The 15,389-nt window shown below is 39.8% G+C and overlaps 1 protein-coding gene across 1 annotated transcript in view; it reads left to right on the plus strand.

The window, feature by feature from the left end:
- The first annotated feature begins 252 nt into the window (after nt 1-252).
- The window catches only part of LOC105931190 (cadherin-18), a 238,375-nt gene continuing 223,238 nt past the window's right edge, over nt 253-15,389 (plus strand). Inside the window, exon 1 of the mRNA XM_021320146.2 lies at nt 253-475. The gene's annotated coding sequence lies outside the window, so the exon portion shown is untranslated. The remainder of the gene's footprint in view (nt 476-15,389) is intronic.

The following is a 15,389-nucleotide window of genomic DNA, read 5'->3' on the forward strand; positions in this document are numbered from 1 at the left end:
TCCTGATCACTATCTTATATAATCACGTGTTAACAGAGAAAGACAGGAGCTGAGGATGAGGGGGAGATAATAGAGAGGAAGGGAGGTAAGAGAGGAAGAGGGGGGAGGATCCGAGCGCTGCAGCTGAGGATTGAGCCGCAAACCGACCAATGGGGCGCCGTCTATCGGCCTGAGCCACCGCAGTGTCCGCGCTCTATTGGAAGAACGTGCGCGGAGCCGGTGCCCGCGCTCACTCGTTCACGCGCGCACACATCCACGCGCGCGCGCACGCACGCGGATAGAAGAAGAGAGAGGAGCAGAGAGTGGTTCTCTCCGCACGCCGCGCAGAAGAGCTTTGCTCCGGTGAGGATGGAAGCGGGCTGACTGAGGCAGGGAACTGGAGGAGGGCGGATAAATAAGGAGCAAACTCAAACTCGTGCATCGTTTTCTGCGCTCGGAAGCTGTCGCGTGTGTCGTGGAGGGTGCGCGCGTACAGGTAAGGGAAGGAATAAGTTTTATGCCGTCTGTGGAAGCGATGGGAAGTTTGCGCCTGTGCGCACGGCTTAGACGGGCGTGTGCCTGCCGCAAATTGGCTTCTGCTGGTCAGTTACATTGAGTCGGGCGAAATAAAATGAAGTGCGGTGTGTGCGTGCTTGTGTGCGTGGCGAGTTTTGATTGTGCCACTATACATAACGCCATGGACTGGAAGCAGAGTGCGCACCAGTAGGATTTTCTTTTCTTTTTTTCTTTTTTTGCTGCTGTAGTGAGTGCACACACCGCCACGGCGTAGTTATGAATGATTGACAGGACGAATAACGGAGTGGGAGTCTTGAGGGTGTCCGATCCTCTCCACCAACACCACCTCTAATGTGTGGCCAGATCTGGGCTTTACGCGCACTGCAGGAATCAGGAGTCCACTCTGAGCAACCGCAGCCTATACGTTGAAGCCTCCGTCCAGTTCCCTGCTAGAGGGAGGAAAACAGAACCGAGTGTGAGACGCGTGCCATCTGAATTTCTGAGAAGCGTGCATGCGTGAGCGGAAAGATGCGATGCAAAGTGTCCTCCTGCTTAATGTTGCGTTGACGGGCTTCAGCTGAGCACAGGGAGAGCCGTATTGCTGCCAGTTTTTTTTTTTTTTTTTTTTTTTTTTTTGCATGACATTCTTCAAAAGGTGCTCAGCTCATCGTTAGTGTTTTGCCTGCCGTGGGTAAAGGACTCGTTCTCTGTTTGCAGAAAAAAACAATGTGGGATGGACTTAGCTGCAGCTGTCTAAACCCAATGAACACTATGCAAATCTGGATTTCTTCTGTTACTGGAAAGCAGAAGGGGGGAAAAAAGTGGTGAAGGTGAAGTTGGATTTTTTTTCCTCCTAACTGGGGCCTTGGGACATTTTTAGGGCTCCTGGTTTCTGAAGGTTACAGCTAGTGTCATGCTTATCCATGCAGACTGGTTGGCAACAACAGATTAGCAACTTTATCATCAGTACAGGTGTCAGCTCTTTACGAGGCAAAGCAAATTTAATCACATTTCATCATGTCACAACTGAGAGTTCATTGCAGCTGTTTTGTGATGAGCCAACAGAAACAAGGAAAACAGTACATGATTAAAAAAAAGATCTTAAATACAAAACAGAGACGTGTGCCATACATTTAGATTCAGGCCACTGACATAAATGAACCATTTCCCTCTAGCTCTACATGTGAGCAGTTCTCCTGTCTTTTAAACTGTCCCCTTAGCATGATGCTGCTACCTCCTTGCTCACCATGAGGATTGTTTGTGACACATAGCCATCACACCAGAAAGTTTAATTTCCGTGTCTTCTGACCAGAGGACCTGTGTGGCTTGGGCAAACTACAGGGGGAGCCCTTGTTGCTTTCTTTCAGGGAAAACTTTCTTTTTGCTTTATTTTCCATAAAGGCCAGATGTGTGCAGTGCATTAAACATTTCACTTCCCTACCTGAGCTGTGGGTCTCTGTGCCTCCCCCAGAGTAACCATGGAGCTCTTGGCTGCTTCTCTGTTAGGGTTGGATGGCCACATTTTAACAGCTTTGCAGATGTGCCATACGTTTCTGTGTTTGAATGATGGACCAATCAGCACTCTGCTCAGGGTTTTTGGATACTGCAGGACCTAGTATAATTTAAGCTTTCCTGTTGGCCTGTCTGCCGTGTTCCTTGGTCTTTGTGTCACTGTTCTCTAACAAAACTATGATGCATTTGCATAACAGGTTTTCATTTACACTAAACTACTACATATTTACTACTTTGAGTTCTGGAGGCAGCTGGTTGTCCTGTATTTTATTTTGGGGTGTCAGAGTAAAATGAACTAAGTACAAATATGTACCACAGTTTTATATTTTCTGGTTTTTATTTGTAGGAACATCTGAAAACTTGCCATTTTTTCTATCTTTTCACTCATACCCACTACTCTGTGTTGAACTATCACATAAGATCTCGTCATTTTTACAATTAACCTGGTAAGCATTTCAGGTTCCTCAATCGTACTTTTACATTATATTGCCAAATAGATGAGAAAAAATGTTGTTGAGAACACATACAAAAACACAATGACTATGCTGTTGTTTGTAACAATATTTTGAAAGGAGCCTCGTAAAGGAGCCTCGTAAGGCCCCCACCCTAACAGCTCACCAATCTCCCAAACGAGTTTGTCATTTACTGCAATTTCTAGACATTTCTTTCATAACCCTCTGCAAAACTTGACCGCCTCTCTTTAATAGGTAGGACAGAAAATAACAAATCCCAGCTAGCTGAAATTGGGGAAACCAGCTTGTGGGGACTTTCAGAGTCTCTCTCGCCATCAACGCTTTGACGGACGGTGTTAAAGTGAGACGAGGAAGCTCACTTAATTCTGAAGCAAGATCAAACAACTAGTGCTTGAGTTTGAAATGTACTGGTCAGATGCCCGGTTTAATCTGGCAAGTGCAACGTTTTGGAATATCAACATACACAGATTAATTCACAACAGATGTACAAAAATATCAGCGTTTTGAGACTTAAGGCTTAATGGGATTAGATGAACACTGTTCAGTTTGTGATATTTAGACATTTTTTTTTAGTGGGAAAAGGCCATATGAATCTCTTAACAAGCTTACCAAAAGCAGAAGCATCCATCCATCATCAATACCTGTCCTTGTATGGTGTTTATCTTCACCAGGCATTAGACAAGAGGTGGGGCGCACCCTGGACCAATCCGGCACAGGCCATCAACAATATGCAAATCACTGATTTTACACCTGAAGGCAATTTGAAATGTTCAGTTAATCTATGGTGATTTGGAAAAAGGGTTTTCCTCCTTACAGATTTCCTTTAAGATCATAAAAATGACCCTAATGTCGATGAAGATAACCCGAGACCTCCTGTTAAACTATGAATTACCACATCCAGGTCTGATTGCTGCTGAACCTGTATAATCAAGATACCAAGTAGGTAAAAAGTATATATAAAAATGATCACAAAACACTCTGATCAAAAGAACTTGAAGAACAGACAAAAAAATAACTTCATTGACGTCTATCAGTCTGCAAAGGGTTACAAAGACATTTTAAAGACTTTTGGAACTCCGGTCAGACACAATGAGAGCAATAATCCACGAGGATCGTCTTGCTACTGAAATTACAAACGGAATACAGTTACCCAAAAAAATACTCAATACCACTTTTTTCAACCTTGGCAACACTTTCTTTGAAAAAAAGATGGCTTTTTCAACTAAAGAACAGAGAATTGCACACAATTACAGCATGATCCGTTGCCTTATTTAGGGTAATCAAGAATAAATACAAGGCAATTCAGGACCGATTTAGACATAAAATAGTAATTTTAAAGTTGTGCTATCCTGTATAACAAAAGAGTAAATAACAGAAGTGCTAATACCATTTATTGAAGTGTCTGCTTTGGTTTCATTTGTATTTTATTAAGATAATGTGTACCTGCTTGCTTCCATTTTTCTCTTTCCTTTACATAACAGGAATAAATATGCATTATTTTGTACTCTAATCATGGTGATACTGATCTGGAGCTCACTAGCAATTTCACAATTGAATAATTAATAAAATAAAGCAAAATGTATGTTTCGAAGTGGCCTAATCAAAGTCTGGACTAAAATCCAACTTTGATGCTGTGGCATGTCTGAACAGTCGTTCTTGCTCAAAACAGTATGGCTGGATCAAAACAATTAAGCAAACAAATCAAGCCAGCTGTGTAAAACATTCATCAACAGCGAATACACACGCCTGATGGCAGCGGGCGCAGTTTTAAATCATTATTTTGTAACTTTATTTAGTATTTATTTGAGTTATATTTCTTCATTGGACGATCAGAAACATTTAGGTTTGACAAAAAAAAGCAAAAACAAGCAATCAGTCAGGGAAGCCCTGTATATGGGGACAGAAATGGCTTAAAAGTTCAATTAGAGAGCGGATATTTGCCAATCCAACGGTTTGGAGAAACATTTCAATTGATTTTCAGATGCTTCAGCCCTGTTGGGAAAATGGTTTGCTAAAACACACCCACATAAAATCATCCTAGTAAAAGCCAGACAGAGCAATAATTTACCATTTGGAAGCTGAGATTACCAGTTGCTCTGAGCATCAGTGACCACCTATAAAAAATGATGGAGCACCCCTCAACGTGTGCAGGCCATCACCTGCCCCTTAGTAATCCGAGATGAACTGCAGATGTTCTGAAATGAAAAACCGGTCCCACTGACACAGTTTGTTTTTATAATCGTGCATGTTTGTGTGGCCCAGGGAGTGCCGCGGTTAATTGGGCCATCATCGGTGCCTCTGAAGACAGCGGTGCTGTGTGATGCATTGTTTCTTCAAGACACAGCCTTGAATGTTACAAGTCAGTTACATGTGATGCAATAACAATCATAGCGAGCACATAGAACATCTGATTCCCTGGGAAACCATTGTTAAGAATTTCCTTTGGTCTAAGTTAAAGTTTTGGACCGGAGTTCTGCAGGTATACCATTTTTTTTACAAAAACAATGTTCCACCCTATTGTTCTTGTACTTTTAAACTCATTTTAACTGCAGGGTAGTATTAAAGAGTCAGCTCTGTGTGAGGGCAGAAGGAAGAACATTTCCGGAAATATTTATACCAAGTAAAAGTAGAAAAGTTTAGCTGTTTTTTTTTTTTTCATTTTTTCAGTAGCAAAAATGAAGAAATTTAAAGTTTGGGTACCAGAGAAGTGCAAAGAAATGTTCCCGTGGAAACTACATAGAAACATACGGTCTGGGCCACTTCCGGGTTATAGATATGCAACAGTAGCTATGTTTACATGCACAGAACTCCTTGATTGGACTGAAATATGTTCGCTTTCAAAAAGGAAGAATCATTAGAATATGATTGGCAAAAAAAATAAAAATCAATTAACCTGATTGAGACGTACGTTTTCATGCACCTATTTTTATTAAGAATAAAAGCACTTTGACATTCTAGTTCTACATCTGTCTGTCCTGACAACAGTTTAAGTGCTCTGTTTAAACTGTATTGAACAATCATATATGAAAAAACAGAAAACGAACAACGTGTGTATATATATATATATATATATATATATATATATATATATATATATATATATATATATATATATATATATATATACATACAGTGTATATATATATATATATATATATATATATATACTGTATATATATATATATATATATATATATATATTCTGTCCTGCCGAACAGCCCACCTAGTGGTGAAATTCGGCTTATTGCTCCTCTAAAATGACTTTATTGCTCCTCTAAAATGACTTTATTGCTCCTCTAAAATGACTTGCCAGAAACAATGTGTATAATTTCCTGTCCTGAGGAGAATAGCAGTGCTACCCCCACTTATTGCTGCAAGCAGCGGTAAGTCCAGGATCATCCAGTTGTGCAGTTGTGTGAGTGGAATGAAGGGATTTCTCCTAAACATTTCACATTTTTCTTTAGGTAATATTGTATAGAATAGGATACCACAAATTAGTATTGGGTTAAATGTTACGTGTTTTGGATCCGAACTCTTTGGATCAGTCTAGGGATCATGGTTAATGTGGGCAACAGGTTTAAGTCTTTCAGTCATATTGAATATGTGCCATAGGTTTTTCCATTTCATTTCATTTCTTAATCATGTTCTATGTACATTAGCTATGGACATATATTCGTCAGTCAGGCTCATTGTGGTCAACCCCATTGTCGGTCTGCTTCATCTACTTTTTCCTGCGTGTGTGGCATGTGTCTCAACTTGGGTTTATTATTTTATGTGTGGGTATTTTCAGAGGGACTTCTGTCATATGTCTTGTGTCTTATGTATGCATGTTAACGTCAACCTGCCAAGGGGCAAGCAGATGGAAAACAGCCTGAAGCTATAATCTGGCATATTTAAAAAGTACAGTGTATTCTAGAGCTGCACAGTGCATCGAATCCCAATCCTGATGTAGACTTTAGTTACTAAAGTGTGAAAGCTCACTGAAAGTGTTGGAAACCTTATGTAATACTAAACAAAGACAAAAAGTGAATTAACCCCAATTTATAAACACTGCAATTTTCAGCAAAAGCATTGCAATGATATTGTTTTTTTTTCTGATTTTTTGCGTCCCATATTTTTTTTCCATAAATATGCACCATCCTTGTTTTAAATAAATTAATGTAAAAATCTGAAGAGGAGCACCAGTTGAAACACACTTTACCCACATTAACGTTTCAGGACCCAGGAGAAAAAGTTGAGCAAGCTTACATTTGATGCACAACTACATTTGGTTGAAATAAAATCCACCCCCTTTAAATGTTCAGTTGATTTTCTGGAGTTCTAGCTGACACTGGCATGAAATTCTGACAAATCTTGTCAGCTGGCAGTAATAATCTATTAGACCATCATATATATATATATATATATATATATATATATATATATATATATATATATATATATATATATAAACGTAATATTTTGAAACCAGAATCTCATCATGCCTGCTAAGGTCAGTTTATTTTACCTTTGAATGAAAGATAGCATATTTTTGAATAGAAAGCTATTACTGCGAGCCCTGGATAAGCTTTCTTACGCTGAGTGCAAACAACCTCACACAAACACGGTGCATCTAGGATTCATGGTCCACCTTAGAATTGGCTCACTCCAGGTGGCTACAGAGAGGCCAATATAGTTTCAGTCACATCACTCGCAGACTAGACAGGAGTAAGAATAGTGCATTACTATAACAACAGCCCAGCTCCAAGGCTTTTCAAAAGATGAATCACGCCCTTTCCTCCCAACATCCTCTTTCCATTATGGCAAACAAAAAGTGGTCACTGACTGGCTCATCCTGCCACTCAGGGCTTAGACTACAGTGGCTGTTTATTCCAGGGGGAAAATATGGCTTTGGAAAGGCAAGTGTTGATGAGCCCTGTCAGTGATGCCATCTTTTCTTTAAATCCAGAATGTGACGAGGTAAACTAATCCCCTGCTCCGAATGCGGCCGCGTCGTGTCGTCGCGCGGCTTGCAGACATAAATGATGCATAGAATTTTTGGTGTTGCGTTTCATAGACATGCTTACCCCGACAGGGACGTGTCCTGTGCTCAGACAAACACGAGTGCTCCCGCCGAGCATCAAACGTGCACAAAACGCCACGTTTTAGATTCTTGGCAGCAGATGCAGCCGTTCATTTGGAATTAGTGAAAGAGGAAATTGGCGGCTAGGAATGAGAGCAGCTCACAGCGGGGAAAACAGAGCACCACCTAGTGCAAATTATATCATCCCTCAATGGGTTTTGTTTTGATATTCCCATTGAAGTCAGTAAAATGTTTTGGTCAGCGTTGATAATTCATTTAAACACCCTTGTTTCAGCTTTATCTCTTTTTTCCCCGCCTGTCTACTCCCAAAGTGACTTGGATCAGCTTTTGATTAAATCTGTTAAAATATGAATGGCTATATCCTGCTTTTCCATTTACAAGAGCGTCGCAATACAGTTGAATGTCATTGGAGGTTTTAAGGGGGCATGTCATGCTTTTTAATGCCTTTTCACATTTAAAATCTTTCTGGGGTAGTCTGTACAAAGTAGAACTCCACTCTGGCCATTTTTATAGTATGGAAGGGGACAGTGTAATGGATTGCATGGGTTAACACATGCAACAACTGAACATTTTCACTTATCCACTCGTATCTTCTGTATCCTTGAGCTTGGACTACAAATTTGCAGCGAAAAAACATAAATAAAAACGGCAGGTTTGCAAAATTGATGTTGGAAATCTATGTCCTTGTTGAGCTGTTCAACAAAATGCTGTTATGTAATTGATGGAAAAATTCAATAGAGAATATGGAGCAAACCGAACGGCTTGAAAAAAAATGACTAAAACAGAATCTGAAGATATCTACGTAGACACGCTACACCGAACATTTCTGCACTCCTAGAGACTCTGCTTACACAACAAAATGTACGTAATACCTAAAAAAGTGGATTTTGCAAATGTTAGTAAATATTTTGCAAATAGTACACATAGGGATGTATTCCAAATATTTGTTAATTTTGATTATTGTGGCTTCCAGCTGTTTTATCAAGATCCATCTTTATGTTTGGGCGCCGAGCTTTTCGATTGGACAAGTCGTCATATTTGCCTCATTTTAGCTTCCTTTGTAATGAAACAAGGTGCTGTTAAAAATGTATTCCAAATTCCACTTCATAAATATAAACTTTTTTTTCGGTATAGCCTTTGCAATTATGGGTTAAGTTGTTGGTGATGCGTTTCATAATAAAACGTTTGTATTGAACCTCATAATTTAAACAAAATTACATAGTAAAGCTTTTTAACCAAAATGGGGGGGGGGGGGAACTCAGAGATTAAGCATTTCCATAGAACTCCAACTGTACACAAAAAAACCTCAGATCAGACTCACTGATGCTCCTCACCAATGATATCAGAATATAATTATCAAGGACATTCTGAGACTTTCTAGTGATCTGGTCTTTGTCACATTCTCATCTATATGTGTTTATGTCGATTTTCTTTCCCCCCTTCTTTTTTTTTTTTACAGTAGGCCAGAGTAGTATGCATCACTTTGACATTATTGCACTATGGTTTTCTTCAGTATGGGTGAGAGTAACATTAGAATGATCCATCTCCTACTCTCTCTGGCAGTGACGAATGACCAACAAAGCATTTCCTTTAAGAGCTCTCAGCACTGTAAAAGGAAGTTTGATTGTGGGCAACCATCTCCAGTGGGCTGCTGCATTATGGCGTTATGCTTTTCATCTCAGGAGCACACAATAAATGAAAACCCTCTCCTGCACTCATTTCAAGGAAAGCACAAAGCAACAGTTTTAGGGATTCCTTGATGCTTAATGATTTCCTCAAATACCTTTCTAAGGATGTTTTCGTAATTGATGCTAAAAAATCCCTTGTTTGTGAACTCAAAAGATGTGTTAAACAGTCAAATATCATGGAATAAAGTTGTAGGATTCTTCAGTCGTTACAATCTTATAGGGTCTGATTCAGATACAATGCACAGTGGAAAGAAACCACTTGCATTTTGTGGGAAACTGCAGCTCAGTTGGCATCTTGCAATCCAAAATTGTGGGTTCAATTGCAGCTTCCTCTAGCCACATTTTAACCCCAAGTTGCCAACTGGTCTCCTTATCGGCATATCAACGTGTGTGCATTAGTGTTTTTGGCTAAATGTGGCTCTAATGCATGGTGCTTTTTTTTAAATCAGCCCATTTACCATTTAACATGAAGAAACATCCAGTAGAACAGGCTTATTATGAATGGCCACCTGTTACTATTTGCTTGAGGGTTATTTGATTGGAACGACACTGTCAGAAGCAAAGAGCTATAGTTTCTCTACATAAAGTAAATGGCAACAACCGCTTTGTCAAAGGTGTACTTCTTAAATTTAGGTAATTTCATCTTCAAAGCAAAAAAAAAAACAAAACAAAAAAAACCTCACAATTAACCATTGTTGAAGCAGAACAATTTCAACATTCAGTTCTTTAATATTAGAAATGTTTACATGTTGGTTATTACACTGTGTTGTCTTCAGTCAGAGGCTTCTCCAGATCAGCTGTAAGACAGAACGCCACAGGAGATCCTTCCTGCCTGCAGCCATCACCATCTACAGTATAACTCATTGAATAAACCCCATGTAACATGAGTTACACCAGCATTTAATTTTCCTTTGGGATTAATAAAGTATTTTTGAATTGAATTGAATTAGTGGTAGATAGACGTGCCTGTTTTGGATATCTAACAGACTCCTATCAGTCTGAGACAAAAATATGCCCAACTCCTCACTTTCAGCTGTGAGAAATTTGAAGGGGTTTCTTGAGTCTTCATCTTGTTTCTGGCCACCCTACGGCATCTTATTGAGTTCAACATCTGGGCCTTGACTTGACCCAGGACTTTCATTTTCTTGATTCTCATCTGGCCGGGGTCCTGCTGCAATAGCGTCCCCAAAGCATGACATTTCCAGCTCCAGGCTTGACGGTCTGTATGAGATGTATTTGATTAATTCCAAAAATGTCTGTGTTCGCTCCAGCAAACTTCAGCCTGGTCTTCGTATTTTTCTTAGAGAGCAGCACCTCCTATGCACACCTCATATAAAAGTAAAATGTGTGCAGTCTCTTTCTGATTGTACAAACATGCACATATTTACTGTAGCATGAGCCTGCTGCAGCTCTTGTGATGATATTCTAGGCTTTTCTAACATTTATTTTAGCAATTTATGGCCCACCTTGGGAAGGAACCTGCATGGATGGACAAATCTCCGCATGTTGGCAGTTGTTTTGAGCGTCTTCTTCTTCTAGACTGTTCGCTGAAATGGTCTAAGTTTCTAAAGAGTCACAAGCTGAAACATTGTTCTTTCTGAAGGCCTCAAAACTCTTTGGATCCTTGCATGTGGTGTTAACTCTTACTTGACGAGTCATGAGCACAACAAACTCAATGTCTGATGTAGCAATGTTGTAATGATGTGCACCTGACATGATGCACCCGTGTGTGATTTGACCTATTTTAAGTGGAATAAGTGGGAAGGTATCCTCGCACATTTGAGACTCATTGGAAATTGTTTTTTTTTTAATATCTTATGCAAAATTTGTTAATATATTTCATTATTTTAAATTTTTTGTTTTTTATTCATATGGCTTAACATTTTGAAGTAGAAAAAAACAGAAAGTTAGAGTTGGGCGATAAAACGCCACAATTGTATATCTTGAAATAATTTTTCCTTGATAGACATATGAGAAAGGGTTAATGTAGACATTTAATATACAGATAAGATGAATAGCCAATCATAATTGATTGATTGAAATCAATCAATTATCAATCATAATTGATTGATTAATTGAAAGAGTTTCTCCGTGCTGGACCAATCACATGGCTGGGATAGAGCTACGCAACGTTGACACAGACAGCACAGTGGCAGCCAGATGAGCTAACGGCTAATGCTTGCCCAGCGTTAGCCTCTTTCTCTAGGTTACAGGTAGGACATCGTTGAAAAACAGGAAAAATACGAGTGCCCAGATAGAAGAAAAGACGGAAGATGCAGCGAACAGCCCGAACAGCGACACAGATGCAGTAGTTTATGCATTACTGTAATAAACTATTTAAAGGAGCTGTAAAAAGGAAGGGTTTTGAGAATTCATATTTCAATGTCTATTTTTTTTTTTTTTGACATCAACAAAAGAATATTAAATTTTGTTCAGTTCTCTCGTAATGCTTGGAGATTTTAGTTTATATATACCTTTTTTATTTGTCCCTCCAAGTGAAATAATGTCCAATGACATGTTCACCTTTTGGGAATGAATCTTTAAGTCATAACCTTCTCATATGTTCAGATCTCATCTAATAGTACCAGGAAGAATTAAAGATTGACAACAATAGCAATTTGTTTAATATTGTAATATATATAAAATATTATTGTTAGAGGATCCCCCCCCCCCCATATTGCCTGGCCCTACTGAAAGTCCTGTTTTATTCCTGTCTGTCAGCATGGTAGTACTTGGAAACCTTAGAATTTGATAAAGTGGTGCTTACTACAACAACTTAAGAGCCTCTGCATAATGAAAAGGTCCAGGTCCCCAAGTTCGTCTTCGAAATCAAACAATCAGAGCCAGAAGATGCTTCAGTCCTGGCTAGAGGTGCTTTGAAAAAGCCTTATAATATGAGATTTTGAATTTGTGTTTTGGCAACAGAAAATCTGCGCTTCTATATTTGATTCAAAACAAAACACAATTTTTTTCTAAACACAAACAGAAAGTGAAAATGTTTTAAAAGCTTAAAAAATATTGTAAGACTAAGTAAAAAAAATGGCTCACAGTTTTGATGGATATGAGATTATTCCATCTGCATATTTGTTCCATTGTTTTAGTGGAAGAATGACTTTGCAGAAAATGAAAACAGAGCCATTTGATTGCCAATATGCTGCATGAATAGTTAATGCTCTATTAGAGGGTTTGGATTTCCATCTCCCATTCGTGAGTGTTTGCTCAGAGACGTTGACTTTTTTTTCTTTTTTCTTTTTTTTAAATAGCTGTAAAAGATGAACCGTCATTATGTAATCGCTGTGCGTTTGTGCCTGGCATCCTGGGGGCTGCCTCAAAGTGCTTCATTTTTGTTCTCTGCTTTAAAGCGTCGGGGTGATGGGTAGTGCCTTTTGGTCTCACTCTGGGTGCGTCACCTCTCTCGGAAAGAGCTGCGTTTTATTCACCTGGGTGCGTCTCGTATCACACTTACCCCCTGCCAGATTTACATTTTAAGCTTCAGGCATTTCATTTACACATTTGTAGTCAGCAAATCACACAGAATAGGGTGGCAGACATTCAGCAGCGAGCCGGAGGAGAGCTCGGCAGAATGCAGCGAACGCCTGCCGATGGACAATATTGGAATGAACTTAAAAATGTCAGGGTTTTGAACACAGCAACAGCGGAAAAGGTTTTTATTTGCATGTTCTCCACTCTTATGTGGAGCCACAGCATTACCAGAGAGGAATGCTCATTTACATTCCCTGCATAGATTACCTCATAGGGTCTATTTTAGAAGCTGTGTAGAGTCCTGACAGGGTGGGAAAAGGCGAGTCGTGTCAGGTAGTTGTCGGTGTCGCAGTGCAAAGAGAAACCCCGATGCGTGGCACTGATAAAACATTAGTGTGCTGCACGCCTGCCAGGCCGGCTCACCCTTCACGATGCATCGCTGGGATGTTAATTGGACCATGCCAGTGCCTCGCAAGAATGAGAGGAGGGAGAGGAAGGGAGAGGGAGGAGGTGAGGAGGTGATGGACACGCCATCCATAGTGATTTGCAGATCTGCGGTGGATGAGAAGCGAGCCACGGGGGGCTGTCCGCTCGAGTTAAGACGGGCGGGGGAATTTCAATACAACTTAAATACTTGTTAAAATAAAAAAGAAAAAGAATAAATGCAGTACAGAATTTGATAAACGAGGATTTGTTGTCCAAAAAAACAGCAGGACAATTTCCGTCCAATTCCAGCTGGACGATAGGAAGAAGCATTATTGTTCACTCTAACAGTAACTTGTATACGTGTTCATAACCTTTTCTTGTATTATAAACACAAATTAGCTAATTTATAAGATCAGTGATTAAAAATGAACACATGAATTTGAATTGCATTAGTGTATGAATGTGCGAGCGTTAGTGAGTGTGATTGGGTGAATCTGGCTAGGGTGTAAATGGCTTTGAGTGGTTAGTATGACTTGAAACGTGCTATATAAGTTTAGTCCATTTAGATATCCATAAAGATGTACAGGTGTGGTTGCAGAGAGATACACTTAGAGGCCATGTAGTGAAAACAATTAACATGTGGAAGAGGTTGCTCTGGTCAGAGGAGACCACAATGGAACCTTTTTGCCTGCAATATGCGTGAAGGAAAACTAACAGTGAGTATCACCCTGAGCACAACACGCCCACCTGGAAACTTGGTGGTGGCAGCAACATGTGTGTGTGTGTGTGTGGGGGGGGGGGGGGGGGGTACTTTTCTTCAGTAGGGTAAGGGTTGGTAAGAACATGAATGGAGATAAATACGAGGAAATACTGGGAAAAAACCTGTCAGAGTACAATATTTAGAGCTGGGGGATGGGTGACCTGTAGCGGAACAGGTCCAACACCCACATCACCCTGTTCCAAATCTGGTATATGTTTCAAATGTGTAGACATGGTGCAACAGCAAAATAATGGCCTGACAGTGCCTTCTACATTACAGCTTGCACAATTTGATCATCTGATATTCCAGGGCACCATGGACCTTTTAGATATGTCAAAAGTCTTCCTCATACAAGTGTCACAGATCCCAACAGCCATTATGTGCCATTGTTACAGACTCCCGGTCGCTACTTGGGTATAACAGCAATGACCCAACAGTAAAATTACTGTAGCATTATGTTAAACTATGCAGATGCTTCTCCCACCCTGATATTCTGGATGGCTAAAAAGGAAAGTGAAACCCATGCCATCTCTTACTCACTGATTGATCTAGCCAATAATGACCCAAGCCACTTTGAGGTCAGTACAGAGCTTTGGAGTTTTGTTTCCCACACCAGCAGTTGAGCCCCAATAATATTAAAGATAAATAAAATAAGACAGTTAAATGATGTGATATTAGCAATGCACCAAATCTTAAGTTAGTTGAAAAGTAAATTCCACACCCTTGATACCAATACAATCACTATTTGGAATTAAAGTGCATCAAAAATGACACATGAATGTTGCAGGACTTTATGTTCGTGTTTTAAAGTGCCTAACTTTAGGACATACTCTATCATTCATAAGTTTTTGGTTCACTCAGGCTACATTCACACTAGAGGGAAATCCCCATATGCAACTCATGTCTTTTCCATGCAGTATGAACGGCCCAATTCCAAACTTTTCAACACCCCCCCCCCCCCCCCCCCAAAAAAAAGTAAATTTTACCACGTTTATATGTGGTACCAATTCGGATGCGTATCATTTATTTTTCAAAGCGTCTGCAGTCTGAACAGTCATGTCGCTTTTACTCCCTCTTTTTTGTGTAGTAAGAGACTGTCCTGTCTCTTACTACACATCAACACAGTAGTAGCAGTTAGCGCTCCATACAAGATCATTGTTAGTAGCAGTGCTGCTTTCTTCTTACCTTACTTCATCTTGCTATGATGTGGTCTTAATACTGTCAGCTCCCGTTGCTCAACAGCTTTCTAATAATAACTAGAAGAGACGCTGGCCGGTATCCACAATTTGAATCAGAAACTAAGTCTAGCTAGTGGTAAAAGCTAAATAATAGTAATATGTTTTAAGCCGAGTTTTTAAGGTAGGCAGTAAAGAAGCCTCTCTTATGTGCAGGGGCAGGTTATTCCATAAACAAGGAGCAAAAACAAAAGGCCCCGCCCCCTGTGAGCTTCCTCTAAAGGTTGCTTTATG

This window comes from Fundulus heteroclitus, chromosome 21 (genome assembly GCF_011125445.2).
Source record: "Fundulus heteroclitus isolate FHET01 chromosome 21, MU-UCD_Fhet_4.1, whole genome shotgun sequence".
Taxonomy (NCBI): Eukaryota; Metazoa; Chordata; class Actinopteri; order Cyprinodontiformes; family Fundulidae; genus Fundulus; species Fundulus heteroclitus.